Source organism: Panthera onca, chromosome D1 (assembly GCF_046562875.1).
Source record: "Panthera onca isolate mPanOnc1 chromosome D1, mPanOnc1 haplotype 2, whole genome shotgun sequence".
NCBI classification, from domain to species: Eukaryota; Metazoa; Chordata; class Mammalia; order Carnivora; family Felidae; genus Panthera; species Panthera onca.
The window spans coordinates 29,078,012-29,099,285 of NC_138348.1; positions in this window are offsets into that span (position 1 = coordinate 29,078,012).

The window sequence follows — 21,274 nt, forward strand, 5'->3', positions numbered from 1 at the left end:
CAGGCTTGAACTAACTGTGAGATTGTGACCTGAGCCAAAGTCAGATGCTCAGCCGACTGAACCACCCAGGTGCCCCAAGTTTATTTATTTATTTATTTTGAAAGAAACAGAGAGAGAGCATGAGCAAGGGAGGGTCAGAGAGAGAGAGGGAGAGAGGGAGAATCCCAAGCAGGCTCTACCCAAAGTGCAGAGAGCCCCTTATGGGGCTCCAGCTCACAAAATTGTGAGATCATGACCTGAGCCAAAATCAAGAGTCGGACACTTAACTGACTAAGCCACCCAGGCGCCCCTCCTTTTTTGTTTTTTTTTCAACCTCAACCAGAGAGGCTGGTTTTGGATTGAGTGACCACACAGGTATCAAACTGTGTTCCATAGTCTGCTCTCAAACCGCAAAGCTACTTTAATCTTAATTTATTAAAAAAGACAATTGTCTTTTATGTCCTTGTAGATCTGGAAACCAAGCCAGCCTTAGGCATAAACAGGTATCCACATAATATGCTGGGGCATCTAGGAAGCCTCTCTATTCCTAAACCTTTTTCTTATCTTTCTAAAACTCACCCTTTGGCAGCCACATGTCCTAAATCCTCTTAGCAAATGCTCTAATTTGGGTGCATATCCTTCTTTTGTATAAAATCAAATACTCCTATGAGTGTGATGGTGACATCAGTCACTAACACATTAGTATGAATGTTTTCAATCAGATTGCCTTCTTGCTAATAGTATTAAGGAACTAGACATTTTTATGGGGATTGGGGAAAGGCTGGAAAATAAGGGGTGTAATTTTAAAGATGGTTCAAAAAGAAGCTTGAGCAGCAAAAGATAGCATGAGAACCATAGGGATGGAGAACAGCATGTGTAAGGGCCTGTGGAAATGCCCAGCACTTGGACCCAACTCTGAGACTTTCCTAAGAAGCCATGAATTTAAACTCATCTTGACTCAGGTAAGGCATGTTCCTGGTGGCTGATTTGGAAGGAGACTTTATGGAAGCCACAGTCTGTTACTCTCTGCCAGGCTGGAAAGATGAATAAGATCCTCAAGAAGATCTCAGGCTGGAGTAGAACATAAATCATACATACACATGAGTGGTACTCTTCACATGGAAACTTCTCCCCATAATCTGAGAGGCTCTATGTGACCTGGCCCCACCTGCTCCTCTGGCCTTACCTCACATCTTTCCACCTCTGTGCTCCAGCTACACTGGCCTCTTCCTTCCCCCCCGGCCCCCCCTCCCCTGCCGCCCCCGGCCCCGAACATCTTTAGCTCACTCCCACTTTGGAACTTTGCAATGGCGGTTCTCTCTCCCAGGTACACTCTTCTCCCTGGGCTTCACAGGGTGGGTCCCTTCTCACCATTCAGTCTCACCTCAAAGCTCACCTTCTCCCAGAAGCCTATCCTGACTCCCAAATCTAACCCCATTCTTCTCTATTGTACCACTTCTCATGAAATGTAAGCTCCATGAGAGCCAGCTACCTTCCAGCAAACTATTGTCTCTCCCACTTTGCTGCTTTTTCCCTTTGCCTAAAGTTTGCTCAAATTCCCAAGCTCTGGCTATAATTCGAGTGGAAAATATGTTGTTTCCCCTCACACCTGACATTCTTTCCAGCTGCCATTTCTTTTTCTTTCTTCTGTTTCCAGAATCCTTCCAACGGTCCCCTTCACTGGCGTCAACTCCTACCTCACTTCCCATTTTCACCTGAGCAGTCTACCATGGGGCTTCTGCCTTCACCCCTCAGCTGACAAGATTCGCACGAGCAGGGCTGTCCCCGAGAGCCACACAGGTGATGCACAATGGAATTCCAGGGTCACCATTCCCACAGACAAGGGTGTGAATGGCTCCCCCTAGAGGTGCTGCTTGCACTGCCCGCCTGGTTGCCTTGCTCAGAAGCCACCTTAATCACCAACCATTTCCTTCTCTGAGCCTTCCATTTCCTTTATCTCTTGGTAACACAACACTGCTGATTCTCTCCTCCCTGGCTTAATGAGGTGCTAGCTGCTCCCAGTTTCCTTCTTACTTCAAATCCTCCCTCCCGGCCTCCTTTTCTAATTTTTCTTGCTGTCCCTCTCACTGACTGTGAGCATTCTCTCAGCCTCTCTTTGTCTCTACATGGCCTCCCTCAGAGATCTCTGCTCCAACTCCCATGGCATCTGCTGTCATTCTACACAAATGACCTTCTCCATACCTCACAGTGCTGGCTGGACACCTCCATTTGACATTATGGCAACCCCAAAACCCAACTCTACCTAATGCCCAAACTTCCCAGGCTCTTGCACTACCTGGACCAGTATTGAGGCCATGCAGGAATGTACCAAGAAACATGGCGCTGCATGCGATCCTGGCATTCTTTACCTGACAGAATCCTTCACAGCAACTCCATAACTGGCCCCAGGCCCACTTCATGAATAAATAGTTCCTCATGCTGAAGAACAGACTGGTGAAAAGGTGAGGAAAAACACCCAGCTGAAACTGTCTCTGCTTGGAAAAAGACAGCCTGATTCCAGGGACTTCTCGGGTCACTGAGAGTATTTACCGAGGAGGGAATCTGTCCATACAGAGATTGGAAGGAGCCAGCTCTGACAGGTACAGAATAAAGATTTGGCAAGGGCAGTGAACATTTCAGAGAAGAATGGGGGGAAACCCTGACAGCAGCCTGACCCGGGAGTCAGAGCCTTCTATTTACACTTGACTTCCAGTGTGGGTGTATGACGAGAATCAGCACAAGAGAAACAAGGGAAAGGAAGGGGCAGTTGCCTTGCACTGGCACCCACCTGTCAAGCTGTGGAGAAATGATGCTGGAGCCTAGAGATGGATCTGGGCACTGCTGCTTCTACCCTGGTTGAGGGCTGTCCATGTCCAACAGACACATGTGAGCCTTAATCTGTAGATTGGTTGCATTGCATTGGAGTGGGTATGTTGTCCCCAGAGACAACTAGATGGTCTCAGCTGCCTTGGAAGGACTTCCTATTTTAGTGCCCTTCATGGAAGTCCAACCCAGAGTCTGCTGTGCCTTTTTTGCATTTACAGGTCTGCAGAGGAGTAACAGGAAGCCCTGGATGCATTTTGTTTTCTTTTGTGTTTGGGGACTTGTCTGGTTTTCATTTGACCCTCTCCAGAGCTGGCACAATTTTCCGGGAGAGTTGGCCTTTTATTTCAAAGCGCTGTTTAGACTCCAAAGATTCAAGTGTTGTTCTACAGGGGTAGCTCAGGAAATACCCTACTGCATGGGGACAAATGTCCAGCTCTGACAGAGCTGCACTTTCCACAATGGCTGAACAGAACTCCTCAAAAGTCAGCTTGAAACTGGGAATCCCCAGTGATGGGGAGGAAGATTTACTGGGGCGGAGGCATGCTCCATTCAAAGGACAGCCAAGTACTTACCACAGTGCTACTCAGGGCAAGGCCCATGGACATGATGAGTACAAAAACTGGGGGTACACACTGAGAGATTTTTACAACAATGGGATGTTACATGACCATGAACTCATCCAAGTTATATGGGGAATATGCATGAGCCATGAATTCATCCCATTGAACAGCGTTCATCTAGGTTTGGTGTTGGCAAAATTGGGGGGCAGTGGCAATAGGATTGTGTATTGGTTGGAAATTTAAAAATCTGATGCATCACCACAGACAGTTCAAGAAGCATTACTTTTACCTGTTAAATTCTCTGAGAAATACTTCCATACATAACATATCTACCTTTGCTCAATCCAATGTTTCTCAAACGTATTTAGCTATCAACTCCTTTTGGGGTGGGAAAGGGGGCATTGCTAGTGTACCAAGGATCTGTTGTTCCTCAAAACACACTTTGAAGAAGACACTCTAGATGCTGAGGATGAGCAAGTAAATACTCCTTTGGTCCAGAATCTCCAAACATTTTCTAGCCACAGGTCTCATTTGGCTAGATGAGTCAGGGCCTCAAGTAACTACTCCATTTGGATTAACTGGAATAATTTAATGACTACTCCTGATCACTTGATATCTTGGAAGATCTTTCCTCCTGATCCCCCGGGGCCCAACTCCCACCCAGGGTGGGGCAGAAGGCACCACGAGCCCATTATCTCAAGTCTCCGGTTTTAATTAAATTACAAAATGGCACATCTGAGGTAGCAACAGCACAACAAGGCCAGGTAAGTTGGTCACCAAGGGAGAGGTATTAACTCCTTCATGCCACAAGGGGCCCATTTACTGCAACCTGGAGCTGGACCAGGGCACCTGGGATCCAAGTCAGGTAACTTCTAATTCTTGCCTCTCAGTCCCCTGTATGTTATAAACACCGACGTGCATATTATCATCTTAAGTTTTACTAGGGATGTTGACTACTTTGAGTGGCAACACGTACAGAAACTTTATTTTTCTTTCCTTGTAGTAAATAATATGCTGGTAAAGGTTTTACAGCCAGCTCTCTGTTGAAGGTGAGAAAGCCCCTGTTTTATAGTGTTTGCCGATTTCTGTGGTGTAAATATTCCCATCATAGCCTAGTTCAAGCTGCCCTGTCTAGTTCAACCTCACTGACCACGGAGTTGGGAAGTAATACACGTAATCATCTCTCAGGAACCAGTGCCAGCCAAGGCAGCACAGGCAAAATGCTGCTGTAAAGTCTGACTCTTCATTATATTATAGCCTGATTTTTCCAAACCATAGAATGTCTGAGCAGGAAAACATCTAGATGACCTAATCTAGTCTAAATGTCTTCATTTGACAGATGAGGCAACGGGCCCAGAGAAGTGCAGTGACTTACCCAAGGAACTCAGTAGGTTAATGGCAGATGAGATTCATCCAGATCTTCTGGCTCTTTCATTCATACTATGCTTCTCTGTAAATATATGATCTTGTTTGATTCTCAAAATAGCCAAGCAAGAATTATTGTATCCATTTCAGAGAAGAGGAAACTGATGAAAGGGTAGTTTTCAGCCGAGTAGCGACATCCTCAGCAAAAATTTGCGAGTTCTCCTGAAGAAAGAAGAGGAGAAGGCATATTGAGAAATAATTAGCAGTCTCAGCCATCGTGTCTGAGGAGCTGGAGCTAGAGGAAGGAGTGAGAATGGGAAGGAAGAAAAAACAAAGATATGCAGTATAAAGTCAGCCAAACAACCTGGGGGAAAGTCAAGCGTAAGGAGAAAAATTGCAATCAGCCTGTGTTCCCTTCAAAGCCAAATACCTGTAGCACTCTAAGGAGCCTGCATAGTCTAGGAAGCTTCTGGTGATAACTGAAAAAAATTTATTTTGAATGGGATATTCAGAGGGTTTTCTTATGGCTATATGTAGGCCCATGCTTTCTGACATGTGACACCATCTTCCAGCTGTGTCACTCAGGACTGTAAACGATAGTGCCCCAGACAAAGGGCTCAGGGCTTTAATTTCAGTCTTGTGGACTAAGTTGAAATTTAATGTTTATGTTATTGCCCCCCTCTCTTCTGGGGAGCAGCATTTGGCTTTGCATTTTCTGCCCAACTTCACCCTAACCCCGGCTGCCTCTAGCCACCTTCGGAAAGGCCATTGCTTAGGCATTGGTAAAAGGCCCGGAGAAACAGAAACCAGAGTAAGAGGACACATGCATTTCTTGAGTCTCAGCAATGGTCTTCTTTGTTACCCAACTAAAGTGACTGCACCTCTTAAGGCAGCCAACTTCCTGCTTGAATAATGAGAATCTCTATACCTGCCTCCACCTAGGCTAACGCATAAGGACTCAGGTGAGAGTTTCCAGATGTTCTTCAATGGAAGGAAGAAAAAACAGGACTCAGCATCTCTGAGAGAGGTTTTTGGGGGGCTGATGCTGAACTGCTTAATCCTTTTAAATGCTTTGAGACTGAAGGCTCAAATTCTGGAAAACTTCTCCTTTTTCTGCTTTTGATTCTCTTGGGTTTTACCTATGGACCCAGAGCTCATGGGTCTGCTGCAAGGCAATCTGCAAGGCTGAGGTGGTCCCCAAAGAAAATAGAATCTGACTGTATGGAAAACTACGTGCGGCAGACCACAGGCCTTATGAGACCTCCTGCAGGTATTTGTGTCCGTATCTTCTCTCCCTTGCTCTGATCCTGGAGAGAACTGTGTCCGAATCATCTCTGCATTCCCTGGATCCCTTAGCACAGTGTCTGGCACATGGGAGGGGGCTGATACTTTGGGATAGATCAGTGGCCGCTTTAACTCTGCCCTGAGGTCTGATCTTACCTTTTAAGTTTCTTGACTATGTTGCCTCTGTGCCCCTGGAAAACAATGACAGTTAAGAAATCCACTCCCCTGCACCCCGCTTTTGTGTTCCAGTAAATGGCTCACTGCACGTGACTTAGATAGGATTCACAGATGACCCCCTTGTTAACCTGCGACAAGGTCAGACTCCCACCCTTCACATCCATGCTTTGTCTCATACATGATTAGTTGAACTGTCCCCACTGACCAGTCTGGATAAAATGCCTGCCAACTTGACCTCACAAATTTAATCAGGCTTCTCTTCTTCCTCCAGGTCCCTGAACTTTGGCCCGCACTCGAGAATTCGAACATGGAACAACTCTTCCCTAATTTAAGGATCTGCCAGAGAACTGGCTGACCTCAGGGAGAAACATTCCCTGAACAACTGTCCCATAACACAACCCTCTCACCCTATTCCCCTGCACTGTGTTCTTTCTGGCTTTATTTCTTCCTACAAAAGCAAATTCCTTTCTACCTGACTATGGGGACACTTATTAACCCCATGGTCAGAGCAACCTGTGTATGGCAGTAATCAGCCTCCCCTTATTGCAATAGTCTCTTCAATTAATGTCTCTCCCTACCCGAGTCCAGATTTGTTTTCCTTTGACATCCTCATCACCCTCTGCTTCAGTGCCCTGGGCACTCTGATCTTGACCTTGGCCTTGCGGCTCTCTCCCCACTTTCAATCTCTGCCCCTCTCCACAACAGTGTTATTATTCAGGACTTGTCACTGCATATATTTTCTTCTCCACAATTTCAAAAGTCAGAATGCTTTCTGACAATGCTTAACAGAAGACTCAATTCAGAATAATTCATAATAATTGTTCAACAAACAATACCTTAAACAATAAAGTCATTTCATCATCACACCAAACAAGGAAGTCTGAGGTAAGTGACCCTAATCACTAATGATGTCACTAAGAACCCATGTTCCATCCATCTGCCCACTCAGGCATCCTTAGAACATACATATTTGGTTACTCATAACCACAAAAACAATCAAGATATCCCATCATCACATGACACTGTCCAAAGCATGAAGGAGCTGAAGGGAGACTTTTCCTTGATGGTCACTGTCTTTACCACGGAGGAAATCTTATTCACAAGCCCTTTGGGAGATCTCACCTTACATCTAATTAACCAGAGCAGCTCACATGGTCACTCCTAGATGCAAGAGAGGCTAGGAAGTGAGTTGTCGGAATTTTCTGCTCCGGCTATGGTTGATGGTGGCTCTGCCAGTTGGAGAAGCAGGGAAGGGAGGGATGACTGTTGGGTCTTCCCCCCTTATACAACCCTTAGCATTTGTTTTACATCTCCAAGGAATCAGCCATTCTGATAAATGTGTCTCTGGGTTGATGGGCTGGAAAGCTCTCTCTTCTTAGTCTGCTTGATAAAATGAAAGCTTTTCTGAGTGCCGTGTGTCCACATAACCATCTAATACTTCAGTAAAGATGGCTTTTTCAGGCTGCTAGAGTAGCCAGGTGGGACCTCAGAAACCTTTCAAATGAAAACCACCCAGGAGAGCTTATTCTCCAAACCTCCAGTTTCCCATCTGTAAAATGGGGTAATAATACCAATTACAAAGGGTTATTGAGACGTTTGAGGACATGGTGCTGTAAGGTGCTTATTGCAGGGCCAGGCACATGGTGAGCTAGTTTCTTTCCACATCCAAAGGGAAGGAGGCTGAGCCTTAGCCTCAGACAGGCTGTTCTGTCTCTAATTCAGAGCAGAGTAAGAGATCACAGGGAAAGCCTTTTGCGTCCCTACGCCTCCCTGGGGAGTCTCTTCTCTTCAGTTCAGTCCCACCAGAGTACATTAAGTGCCTGCTGTGTGCAAGGCTTTTTCCCCAGGGGACTAGAAGGAGATGTCAGACACCATCTCTGCCAGGGCCGAACATGTAGCCTACCAGCAGGAGGACGAGGACGAGAGTTCATGTAAGTATAAAGCAATGCAGACATTTGACACTCTGGAACTTGCCTCATTACCTCTGAAAGCTCCTTTGCATAGCAGGGAGTTAGCAGGATGTGGTTCTCATAAACCCCAAAGTGGTGATTTCCATATTCAGTAACTTTGATTTTTTTCCCCCACTACCATTTATGTTCTCTGTTTCAGGAGAGAAAGCCCTTTGGAAAATTCTAATGCATTCTCTTTCCCAGACATATGGCTGCTTTGAACAGCCCAGACTAATTGGAAATCTCTCCTAATATCATGCTGCACTTCCCAAAGCCATTTGAAAATTTGTGATCAATATTCAGATTGCCCCTGTGAGTCTAACCATTGGGGTCTTCATACTATTTAAAGTCCCAGCCTTGACTCTGAAAGCCCTGATGTTAAACTGTCAATCTGAAAGTTACCCTTGAAAGTCACAAAAAAGACAAAACTCTCAGACTGAGGAAAGGCCCCCTCTTTGCTTAAAAATTAATCTTCCATTATGCAAAATAAAACTGCCTCTACAGATATCACTAAGCTTGAGATCAAGGTACCTTCCTACCCACAAGATAAGGGTAAGGGTAAGGGTAAGAAGCCTCTGAAGATAATTGTACTGAGAGTTTCATTAGAGCACTGACCATGCAGGGAGGGATTTTATTTGATTCCTAGACTATCTCTCTGACCAAGCTGCCAAGACCTATCTGACGCAGGGCCTGGCTCATAGCAAGTGCTGAGTAATGAGCGAGTGAATGAATGAATGAATGAATGAAAAAATAAAATGTGTCAAAAATGGACACGAAAAAGGGTGATGTCATGATAAGATGTGATCTTGACAAATCTGGACAAGACAGGCCATGAAATTTCCCAGTGGTCACAGACCACTGTGGTCACAGACCACCAAAGAGATGGTGACACAGACACCTGATCGTCAAGGTGTCCTAACACATTTTCCAGTTTCTGTAGTTGATGTTTTGATATCTTGGGGCTTTGAGGACCCTACAGGGACTGTCCCTCCCAGGGTTAGACAATAAAGAAGACAGTAAAGAACTCACCTACAAGCACAATTTCATATGCAAACCAACCAGTGCAGAGCCCACATTGCCAACCACCTCCTTTATTGGGCTCTCACACTTAGGGCCACCATTGCCCTGATCTAATCACCCCAGGCCCAGGTACCAGCCAATTAAGGACAGGTGTTCTATGCCTGGAGCCTTCCAAAATTATTCAAACTAGCCAATCTTAAACTTATATGCCCTGCTTTGCCTGTTCCTTCCTGTGGAAACCACAATAAAGGCTCTTGCCCACGTTTCCCCTCACTCCCTCTGCCCTCTTTGGTGCTTCCCCCTATGGTCCCCTGTAGTGTGGTATGATGTGCCCTCTCCTCTTGAGGTCTGTGAGTATAACAAACTATCTTTTCAATGGCAGTCATCTCCTGATCTGCCGGCCCCACCATATCTGAATAATAATAAAACCTACATTTTAAAACACAAACCATAGACTCAGTCCTATAGACAGAAATGCCCCTACCATAAGAAAGGAAAGGATATCGATGTATTCATTTATTTATTCATTCACTCATTTATCCACAAACATTTGCTGACTACCCACTGTGAACCAAGCACCCTGCTAGACTCTTATCTTAGTTAGCTTGAGCTGCTATAACAAAACAACATGGATGGAGTTGTTTAAATAACAGACATTTATCTCTCACAGTTCTGGAAGCTGGGAAGTCCAAGAGTAAGAGGCCCGCAGATTTGGCTCCTTGGTGAGAGTTCGATTCCTAGCCCATGGACAGCATTGTGGGCTCACGTGGCCTTTCCTCAGTGTGTGCCCATGGATAGACAGAACTATTTCATCTATTCCTCTATAATGGCATTAATTCCATCACTGGGTGGGTGGGGGTGTGTGCATATGGTAAGAGGGAGAAAAAAGGTGCATTGGGCAGGTTGGAGTAGTATGGAGATAGAGAGAAACTGAGCAAAGGGACCATTCCTTCCCATTCATCTCCTTCCCTAGCTGTAGTAGTGTCAGAGGTGGTGAGGTTTTCTTGCCTTTTCCTATGTGTCAGGAACTCCCTTTGCACCATGTCCTGATTTCCACTTGTGGCTGATGTTAGGTCTTATTATTCACATTCTCTAGGCTTGACTCCCAGTATATTCATAGGAGCTTACAGATTCTAGGAATCATTTTTTTTTTTTTTTACAACAAAGCTTGGCTTCAAAATTACGGCCTTGTTAGAGACTCAAAAATCTCATTTCGAAAGTCAAAACTGGAAACGGACTCTTCGTTTTGCAATCTTCTCAAACAAGGTCAATTATCTTCAAGGCTAATAGACACCCCTGGTATAATAGGGGAATGTCACAAGCACAAGAAATATATAAGAGAAAATCTTATTATATTTTTTAAACATATTATCCCTTAAGAGAATGAAAAAACAAATCACAGACTGGGAGAAGATAATTGGAAAACACATATCTGATAAAGAGACTTCAATCCAAGAGAAACAAAGAATGCTTAATACTCAACAAGAAGAAAATGGTCAAGAGACCTAAACAAATACCTCACCAAAGAAGATATACAGGTGGCAAGTCGACATATGAAGACATTCTGAACATCATATGTCGTCATGGAATTTCAGATTAAACCAACAGTGACAGGAGTTGACCAAGATGGTAGAGATTCCACAAAACACTTATCAGAAAGGTTAAAAAGAAACAAACAAAACCTGACAATACCAAATATGGACCAGGATGTGGAACACAAGAACTCTCACTCGTTGCTTGTGGAACCCAAACAAAAATGGCACAAAGTGTTAGAGCCACTTTGAATGATAGTTTCGCAGCTTCTTACAAAGCTACAGCTAAACATAGCCTTACCACGTGATCCAACAATTGTCTCCTAGGTATTTACCCAACTAAGTTGAAAACATACATACACAAAAAATCCTGCATACAAGTGTTTCCAGTAATTTTACCCATAATTGCCAAAACCTTGAAGCAACCAAGATGCCCTTCTATAGGTGAATAGATAGACAAATTGTGGTACAGTCATACAATGAAATATTATTTAGCAGTAGAAAGAAGTGAACTATTAAGCTACAAAAAGACACAGAGGAAACTTAACTGCATTTTGCTAAGTGAAAAAATCCAATTTGAGGGGTGCCAGTAAGTTAAACGCTTGACTCGATTTCTGCTCAGGTTGTGATCTTGCGGTTCGTGAGATCGAGCCCCACGCTGGGCTCTGCACTGACAGCACAGAGCCTGCCTGAGATTCTCTCTCTCCCTCTCTCTCTGCCCCTCCCCTGCTCATGTTCTCTCTCTCTCTCAGAATAATAAATAGAATCTTTTTTAAAAGCCAATTTGTAAAGCTACATACTATATAATTCTAACTGTATGACATTCTGAGAAGAGCAAAATTATGGGGACAATTAAACGATCAGTGGTTTCCAGGGACTCAGAGAGAGGCAGGGATGTCTAGGTGGAACACAGGGAATTTTTCAGGTTGTGAAACTCTTCTGTATGATACTGAAATTGTGGCTACATGACATTGTGTGTTTGTCAAAACCCATACAACTATACAACACAACAGTGGGCTTTAGTTAATAATGAAGTTTCAATATTGGTTCATCAGTTACAACAAATTTACCACACTAAGCAAGATGTTAGTAACAGAGAAAATTGTGAGGGGGTGGGGAAAGAGGGGTACATGGAAACTCTCTGTGCTGTCTACTCAGTTTTCTGTAAACCTAAACCTCTCTAAAAATAGTCTATTAATTATAATATGTATATAATACTCTATTTCTATCAGTAAGACAGTTTAGATACCAGTGGAGATAAAATATTGCTACAATTTTTTTGCAGCTTCTCCCCTCAAAAAGTAGAGTCTATTTCCTTTCCCTTTGAACCTAGGCTGGCCTTGTGACTTGCTTTGTCCAATAGACCACGGTAGGAATAATGCTGTGAGTTCTAGCCATCATGCACAGAAGTCCTGGTGACCCTGTGAAACAGGCCATGAGTAGAGAGAGGTCCTTAAGCAAGAGTTAGCAAACTATAGCCCATAGACCAAATCCAGCTTTTCATATGTATTTGTAAATAAAGTTTTATTGGAACACAGGCCTGCCTATTTATTTATGTATGTTCTATGGCTAAGTTGTGTGTGCATGTGTGTGTATGTGTGTGTGTGTGAAAATGGCAGAGTTGAGAAGTGACAGTAAGTTAGAAGTTAGACATTTTTTTAGAAGAAAACAAAAAGGTGACTATAATAATCTTATTTGTTTATGTATTTAAAAATTACATTTCTAAGATAACTCATATATCTAAGAAGATGCTTGGGACACCTGGGTGGCTCAGTTGGTTAAGTGGCCGACTCTTGATTTCAGCTCAGGTCATGGGTCTTAAGTTCAAGCCCCACATCAGGCTTTGCCTTCTGGGCATGGAGCCTGCTTTGGATCCTCTGTCTCCCTCTTTCTGTCCCTACACTGCTCACACTTTTTCTCCCTTTCCCTCTCTCTCTCTCTCTGTCAAAAATAAATAAATATTAAAAAAATTTTTAAGAAACTATAATTAGCTCTACAAAGTAATTAAGATATGGGATACCTGGGTGGCTCAGTCAGGTAAGCATCCAACTCTTGATTTCAGCTCAGGTCATGATCTCATGGTTCACTAGATCGAGCCCTGTGTTGGGTTCTGCCCTGACAGCATGGACCCTGCTTGAGATTCTCTCTCTCTCTCTCTCTGCTCTCCCTCACTCTCAAAATAAATGAAGAAAACTTTAAAAAAAGAAAATCAGAGCACCTGGGTGGCTCAGTCAGTTGAGCGTCTGACTTTGGCTCAGGTCATGATCTTGGGGTTGACGAGTTTGAGCCCCACATCAGGCTCTGTGCTGACAGCTCAGAGCCTGGAGCCTGCTTTGGATTCTATGTCTCCCTCTCTCTCTCTGCCCCTCCCCCACTCATGCTCTGTCTCCTTCTGTCTCAAAAACAAATATAAACATTAAAAAATCTTTTAATGAAAAAAGAATAAAGATGTAACATAGTAAAAATATGTATAAAAACTTGGATTCGGCTAAAGTTGTACTTATAGGGAAATTTATGGCTATACAATGCTTACATTAGATAAAAAGAACATTCCAAAATGAAGAAACCACAAATCAAAATTCAGCAGTTAGAAAAATAAACCAAAGAAAATAGAAGATATAAAACAATAAAGATAAAGCCACAAATTAACATGTAAAACAAACATAGGTATAGAGAATCATGAAAGCAAAAGTTGTGGTTTTGGGAAAAAAAAAAAGAATAATATAGACAAATCTCTAGCAAGATTAATGAGAGAAAACCCAAATAAGCAATATTAGCAATACAAGTGGGATGGAGCCGTATATCTTACAGAAACCAAGCAAAAATAAGATGTGAACTTGTATTAGTTCGCTATTGCCACCATAACAAATTTCTGCAGATGTGGCTTAAGCAACACAAATATATGATCTTACAGCTCTGAAGGTCCGAAGTCTGACAAAGGTCTCACTGGGCTTACATCAAGGTATCCATAGGAGTGCATTCCTTTCTGAAAGGTCTAGGGGAGGACCTGTTTCCTTGCTCACTGAAGTTTCTGGCCGTCAGCCGAGGGCTGTTTCCTACTTCTAGAGGCCACCCACATTCCTTGGCTCCTGACCTCCCTCCTCCATCTTCAAAGCAAGGAATTGTGGGTCAGGTCCTTCTCCTGTCACAGCCCTCTGACTTTCATCATTGTGTCTCTCTCTAACCAAAGCTGGGAATGATTCTCTGCTTTCAAGGGTCCGTGTAATTTGACTGGGTTAACCTGGATACCCAAGATCATTTTCTCATCTCAAGGTCCCTACACTTAATCACACCTGCTAAGACCCTTTTGTCAAGTAAGGTAACATCTTCCTTCAAAGGTTCCAGGGATTGGGACATGGATATGTCTGAAGGGTCATTATTCTGCCCACCGTAGAATTCTAATTTAATAAATTTTGAAAATTAGATGAAATGGGCAAATCCCCAGAGAAATATTACTTATTAAAACTGACTCAAAAAGCAATGAAAAGAAGAAGAGTCTTGTAACTGTTCTTTTAAATTTAATAAGTGGTTTAAAATAGCCTCACAAAGGAATTATTGCAGATGGTGTTATAGGTTAGCACTACTGAAATTTTCAGGAATAATAGGAATTCTAATCTTATATAAATACTCCAGGGGATAGGAAACAGAGGAAGCACTCCTGAAAGAATTTTATAGGGCTAGTCTAAGTATGCTACTTTAAAATCATGTCACAAATGCTTTGTCACTTCTCCCATCAAAAGATGAAGTCTCTCCCTGAGTCTGCTTTGGCTTCCTCACCAGACAGGATGTGGCAAAAGTGGGGCCATATGACTTCCAAGGGTAGGCTCAAAAAAGCAATGCAGCTTGGACCAGTTTCTCTTGGGACACTTGCTCTGGAAGCCTCTGGTAGAAGTTCAACTGCCTGAAAGCTGCCACGCTGGATGACCACAAGGAGAGATCACAAGGAGATAGAAAAGCATTCAATAAAAATTAGTATCTATTCAGGATTTTTTAAAGTTTATTTATTTATTTTGAGAGAGAGAGAGAGCATGAGAGGGGGAGGGGGGCAGAGGGGAAGGGAGAGAGAGAATCCCAAGCATATTCCACTCAGCACAGAGCCCAACGCTGGCCTCAACTCCACCACCGTGAGATTACAACCTGATCCAATATCAAGAGTTGGACGCTCACATGAGCACCCAGACACCCCCATTCAGGACTTTTTTTAACAAAATCTTCTCAAATAAGGAATGAAAAGAAATTTCCATGACCTGATAATAGACATTATCAAAAAGTGAAAAGAAGGAAGAGAGAGAGAGAGGAAGGAAGGGAGGAAGACTACCACAAGTATCATTCATAATGATGAAATGCTGAAAATATTCCCTTTAAGATGAAGACCAAGACAAGAATGGCCATTATCAACATACCTATTCAACGAGGGACTAAAGGCATCACCAGTGAAACACAGCATGATAAAGACTAGAAACAAAGCAAAACTGTCCTTAATTGCAGATAATTTCATTATTTACCTAAAAAGTGTATCAGTCTATAGAAATTTTAGAGTTTGAGGGACGCCTGGGTGGCTCAGTCAGTTAAGCGTCGACTTCAACTCAGGTCATGATGTCGCGATCCATGAGTTCAAGCCCTGCATCTGGCTCTGTGCTGACAACTCAGAGCCTGGAGCCTGCTTTGGATTCTGTGTCTCCCTCTCTCTGTGTCCCTCCCCTGCTTTCTCTCTCTCTCTCTCTCTCTCTCTCTCCCTCCCTCCCTCCCTCAAAAATAAATAAGCATTGAAAAATTTTACAAAAATTTTAGAGTTTGAGACTTTAGCAAGGCTTCTAGATGCAAACACCATAGTAAAAAAGTCAATTGCACTTCTGAACACCAACAATAAGTTAGAATACATAATTTTTAAAGATGCTATTTACAATATAGGGAGAAAAAGAGAAGATAGATAAAATGATCATGAAATGTGGTAAACTATTAACATTTGGATCTGTGGGAAAATCTTTATATTAATTTTATAGCCTTTCTCTAAGTTTGAAAATATTTTACAATAAAAAGTTTTAAAATAAAAACTTGTGGCCATCAAGGAAAAAAATTCCCTCTAGAGAATGAAGAGAAAGCTTTAATCTGAAAATATATTTACAACACATATAACTAACAAACAATTAGTATCCAAAAAATATAAAGCACTCCTACAAATTAATATGGAAAAGAAAACTCAAAAGAAAAATAGGCCAAAAGGTTTAACACACATTTCATAGAAAAGGAAGTCCATGTTGCACTATATGGTAACTAATTTGGATGTAAATTTTAAAAAAATAAAAAATAAAATTTAAAAAAAAGTACAAAAGGCCCATAAACATATGAAAAGATGCCTAAACTTAGTAATCAGTAAATGCAAATTACCATCATAACAAAATACTATTTTAGACTCATGAGAATGGCAAAAATTTACAAATTGTTCAGTATCAAGATGGAGAGGTTGGAGAACAATGGAAACTCTCATCCACGGATTCTGGGAATGAAAATTGGTACAGTCTCTTTGGTAAACAGTCTCTTTGGCTTTATCAAGCTGAACACATGCATATAGTGGAAGCTTGCAATTCCACTGGAGGTATTTGCCCCAGAAAAGCTCTTACACGTGTGCACCCACAGATATACACAACAACGTTCATAATGTTAGTAAAGCACTGTTAGTAAAGCCAGAAACAATCCAAATTCCCATCAGCAATAGAATGGATAAATAAATTGTGACATATTCATACATTGGAAAGCGTGTAGCAGTAAAATTGAATAAACCACAGTTACATGAATCAATTTGGATGAATCACTAAAACATAATGTTGAAGTATTAAATCACGGGAGAATATATAATGCATCATTCTGTTAAAAAAAAACAACAGGCAAAACTAAATAGTATATACATATATAGATGACAAAGGAAAAGGAACAAGAGACCAGACCTCAAACAAAATGGTGACAACATGAAGCTTGATGATAACTATAAGAGGGTTTGCTTTATCATTGCTCTTTAAACAACATATACATAATGCACATATTTATGTGTGATATGTTTCCCAATAAAAAAGTCTACAAGGGCCACTTGGGTGACTCAGTCGGTTAGGTCTGTGACTCTTGATTTTGGCTCAAGTCACGATCCCACGGTTTGTGAGTTCGAGTCCGCGTCGGGCTCTGTGTTGACAGTGCAGAGCCTGCTTGGGATTCTTTCTCTCTCTTTCAATAGAAATAATAAATTTTAAGATATCTACAAGCACATGTATACCTCTGACACCCCTAGCCTTGGGAGTTTACCTCATTTCTACCTGCGGCACAGGGTCAGTGGGCTCCTGTTACAGCAGCCTCGCATTTCCTTCCCACATGCCTCCCAACAAACCTTTCTTCACTGTTCCAGGCTGTGGAATAGACAGCCGTACCCACTTCAAGTATGGTTAATGAACATTCAATGAAGTAACTGACATCTAAAATAGCTAACACAGAGTGGGCTTTCAGTGTACCTTTTTAAAAAGTGGCAACTCTCATAGCGTCACTAGAAACTTCTTTAAAAAGTTTTTTTAACTGAGGTATAATTGGCACATAACACTGTATTAGTTTCAGTGTACAATGTAATGATACAATCTGTCTAGTGTGAAATGACCACCACAGTCTACTTAATATCTATCACCACATACGGTTATAATTTTTTTTCTTATGATGAGAATGTGTAAGGTCTACTCTCTTAGCAACTTTAGAATATAAAAACAGTATCATTCCCTATTGTTACCATGCTGTACATTACATCCGCAGAACTGATCTGTCTTAAACTGGAGGCTTGTACATTCTAGTAACCTGGGGTCACTAGGAACTTTTAAATACACTTTCAACAGGCCTTTTTCTGATTCTATTGGTACCAACTGGCTGGCAGCTGTCCCAGAGAGCCCTTGTTGCTCATGGTATTTTTGTTTGGGGTTTAATAGTTCTTGTTTGTGGTGCCACGGCCCCTGCCAGGTCCTACATCTTCCACTACCCAGGCTCGCCAGGATTTCTCTTTATTAGCATCACGGCAGCTCTACGGAAATAGCCCCAACCTATTATTTAGTCTTGTTTTTAAAAATACACACTGGGTCCCTGGAATTGTCTCTCGTTAGCAAGAAATAACAGCAATGGTCCTCAGCCCTTAACCTCCAAGGGGCACTGTTCCTTTTCAAAACAATTTTTTAAAATTCGTGATACACTTGGGGGCACCTTGGTGGCTCAGTGGGTTTAAGCATCTGATTTCAGCTCAGGTCAGGATCTCACGGTCCGTGAGTTCGAGCCCCACGTCGGGCTCTGTGCTGACAGCTCAGAGCCTGGAGCCTGCTTCGGATTCTATGTCTCCGTCTCTCTCTGCCCCTCCCCCATTCATGCTCTGTCCCTCTCTGTCTCAAAAATAAATGTTAAAATAAAATAAATAAAATAAAATAAAATAAAATAAAATAAAAAAATAAAATTCGTGATACCCTTGGAAATGGAATAAATAGAGCATAGCTGAAGCCAGAGGCTCCCTAGACAGGGAAGGTTCTTGGTTGCATCTGACCAGAACACTGGCTTCAGGTCATGATGAGAAGTCAGTAACTCTTTTTATCTGTCTGACTCTCCAATTAGACCACATGAGCTCCTCAAGACCAGGAGTATATCTTATTCATTTCTGCATTTCCTCATGCAGGCTTGGTATGCAACAGGTGCTCCATAAATGTTTTCTGAACTAAAATAAATTGCCTGAGAAAAATGCTTGATGGCCAGTGTCTACAGCCATTGGAAGGGCCAGCTAGCTTTTTACATCATTCTTCACATGGTATCTGGCACCGTGAACTAATAATTTGCATGGATTGATTAACTCATTAATTTTTTAATTAAATACTTGATTTGGGGGCTGGGAACTGAAGACTACTTGTAAACAGAAATTGTTGGCTGAAACATGGTAGTAAATGGGCTTCCCTAGACTGTGAGTGGAACAGAGTGAGTGTCCTAGAGCTGATGGCCAGAACAAGGAGTGTCTCTACCTGACTTTGTTTTTTCTGTCTTTGATGGAAATGGCCTTCCAGCAGCCAGTGATGGGCCTTGCTGGCACTTATAAATCATTCCTCTATTCCAAGAGCAGCCCCTGCTCATGGATCTCTGTCCATGGATACCCTGTCCCGGTATCAGGAACCCCTTATGAGCCCAGTGCCTGGGGGCTTTTTAAGGGGGCTATCCTTGTTAAGTCTGAATCAATGGGGAGCTCTCTCGATTTTCTACTCAGACTGAAAACCAGAGAGTTAGGTGGAATATGCTGATTGACTTAAGTCAGTCGGGATGCACACCCGAAGCTGAAGTGATGTCAGCTTCCTCATGCATGGGAGAGACAGGCTTCCAAATAAAAATTAGAGCACTGTTACCAAGCAGAAGGGCTGTTGAGCAGCCCCAAAAAGCCAATGCCCACCACCACAGCCAGGTGTGTGTCTGAAGACGAATGATCTGGCATGGGGAGATTTGGAGTCATGGTTCTGAATGGTAACTCGTCAGAGAAGGAGTATGGCCCGTGGAGCTCTGAAGCCCAAGGCACCCATGAAACAGCCACTTGACGTTGAACCAATCACTTATTCTCTTCAGTCTGCCATTTTCTCCTCTGTAAGAGAAGGGGGCTGGGCTAAGTGATTGCAAATTCTCTTCAAGTCCTAACATTCTACAGGTCTCTTATTTCTCATTCCTGCCTGTCACCTGAGCAGGTATAAGAGAGAATAATTACTAGTTGTGGGATTACCCTGGCAGTGGTTCTTTTGAACAACAAATATGAGCTTGTTTCTTGTCACTTGTCAGAGCACCGCTTAATTGGGGTCAAATTATCTGAGGTTCTTTTTGTCAGATTTCTAGCGGTAGTGATATTATTAAGCATTGTTTGAAAATTTGGGAATTTCAAGTGTCTAGCTAAACTTTTCTCAAAACCAAGAAATGTGACTAGTTCAAATGTGGCACATTGGCAAAATGTCATATGTAGGCAGAGACATGAATAAATGGAATGAATTAACTGGACTTATTCCAGAACAGAAACTGTGTTTTACTCAGTTTTATGTTTCTAGTGTCTGCTTGAGTGGTTGCCATATAATATAATGAGACACTCCATTTCATCATCAGATATTTAATGAGCACCTACTATGTGCCAGGCACCTTGCAAGGTCCTGGAGATACAGTTATGATGAGATGATGTCCTGGCACTCAAAGAGCTCCTGATCAAGTAGGAGAGACAGACAGTAAACAGATTAACATGATAGGCAGCTGCTATGAGAGGAAAAAGAACAGAGATGACAGCATACCTATCCCAGACTTAGGGAGTGGGGGAAATCTTTGTGGAGGTGGCATCCAAGCAGCCCTCTAAAAGCTTCAACAGAAGTTGCCCAAGCAAGAAGCTCAAAGTACTGGAACTCTGGTGGAAGTGTAGCATGCACGAGGAGGGATGAAAGAAAGAGAGAAGCAGAATCCAGTCCATAAAGGGCCTTGATGTCTTACTAAAGAATTGCCTTAAGGGCACTATGCAACCAGCTGTAGGTTTTAAGCAGAAAGTAAATACATGTGCATTGATTAATAAATCCTGGTGCAATTTCTTGCATGGAAATTTCCTCATCTAAAAATCCAGGGGTTGGATTAGATGACTGCCAGGATCTCTTCCAGTTGTGACATTCTGTGAATCTTAAAGTTTCTATTCTGATTTGGGTCAAAGTTTCCTGATATTTGCCTCCTCTCACTAGCAGTAGAGGTTGCTTTGGGCAGAATAATGGAATCAACTGTGCACATGGCCTCTCTCTGTCTCTCTCTCTCGCTCGCTCTCCCTCTTACCCTCTCTCTCCCTCCCTTCCTCCCTCCACTAGACGGATGAGCGAGTTCCATTACAGAGGATGAGAGCTTCCTTGTGACCAGCCTCGCACCAATCCATCCATCAGCCGATTAACAGTGGCTGAAAGCCACTTATCAAGAAGGCTCCTGCCCTTATCACTGTCACCGTCTGCAAATAAACATCGACTTTATGCTGAGTTTCCATATTTAACCACATTTAAGTAACTGCTGATACTTTCATTACATGACATTTGCACTTCAGAATTTAAAATTAGACACGTGCACGCAGCTCTTCCATGAAATAGGAAAGACCGGGTTGTTTGGGGCCCCTCCTGCCATTTGCGTTCAAAGAAAAGGGGCTTCAAAGTGAATTCTGCAGAACACAAGAATCTCTTGTACTCTAAAAACAGTATGGACAAGAAAGAGATCAGGACGATGTAGTTTTATTTTTATTTCAAAAGATTGGTGCCTCGTGTAAAAGCTGTAACACATCAATAATGGATGAGATGCATAAATGATACATCAAAGTCAGAAAACACAGTCCTCTGAGGAGCAGAAAAATCTTCCTTTTTGAGCTGGATTTCACGATATAAAAGCTTAATGCCACACACAAATTCATTACCTGATGATGAAAAAGAATGTTGACCCAGACTAAGCATGAATTAACAAACACAGATCAAGGGCTTAATGGTGTGGGTGCAAATTCTGGGCCTGTAGGTTTAAAAAAATAATTTGGGATAAAATTTATCCCTTT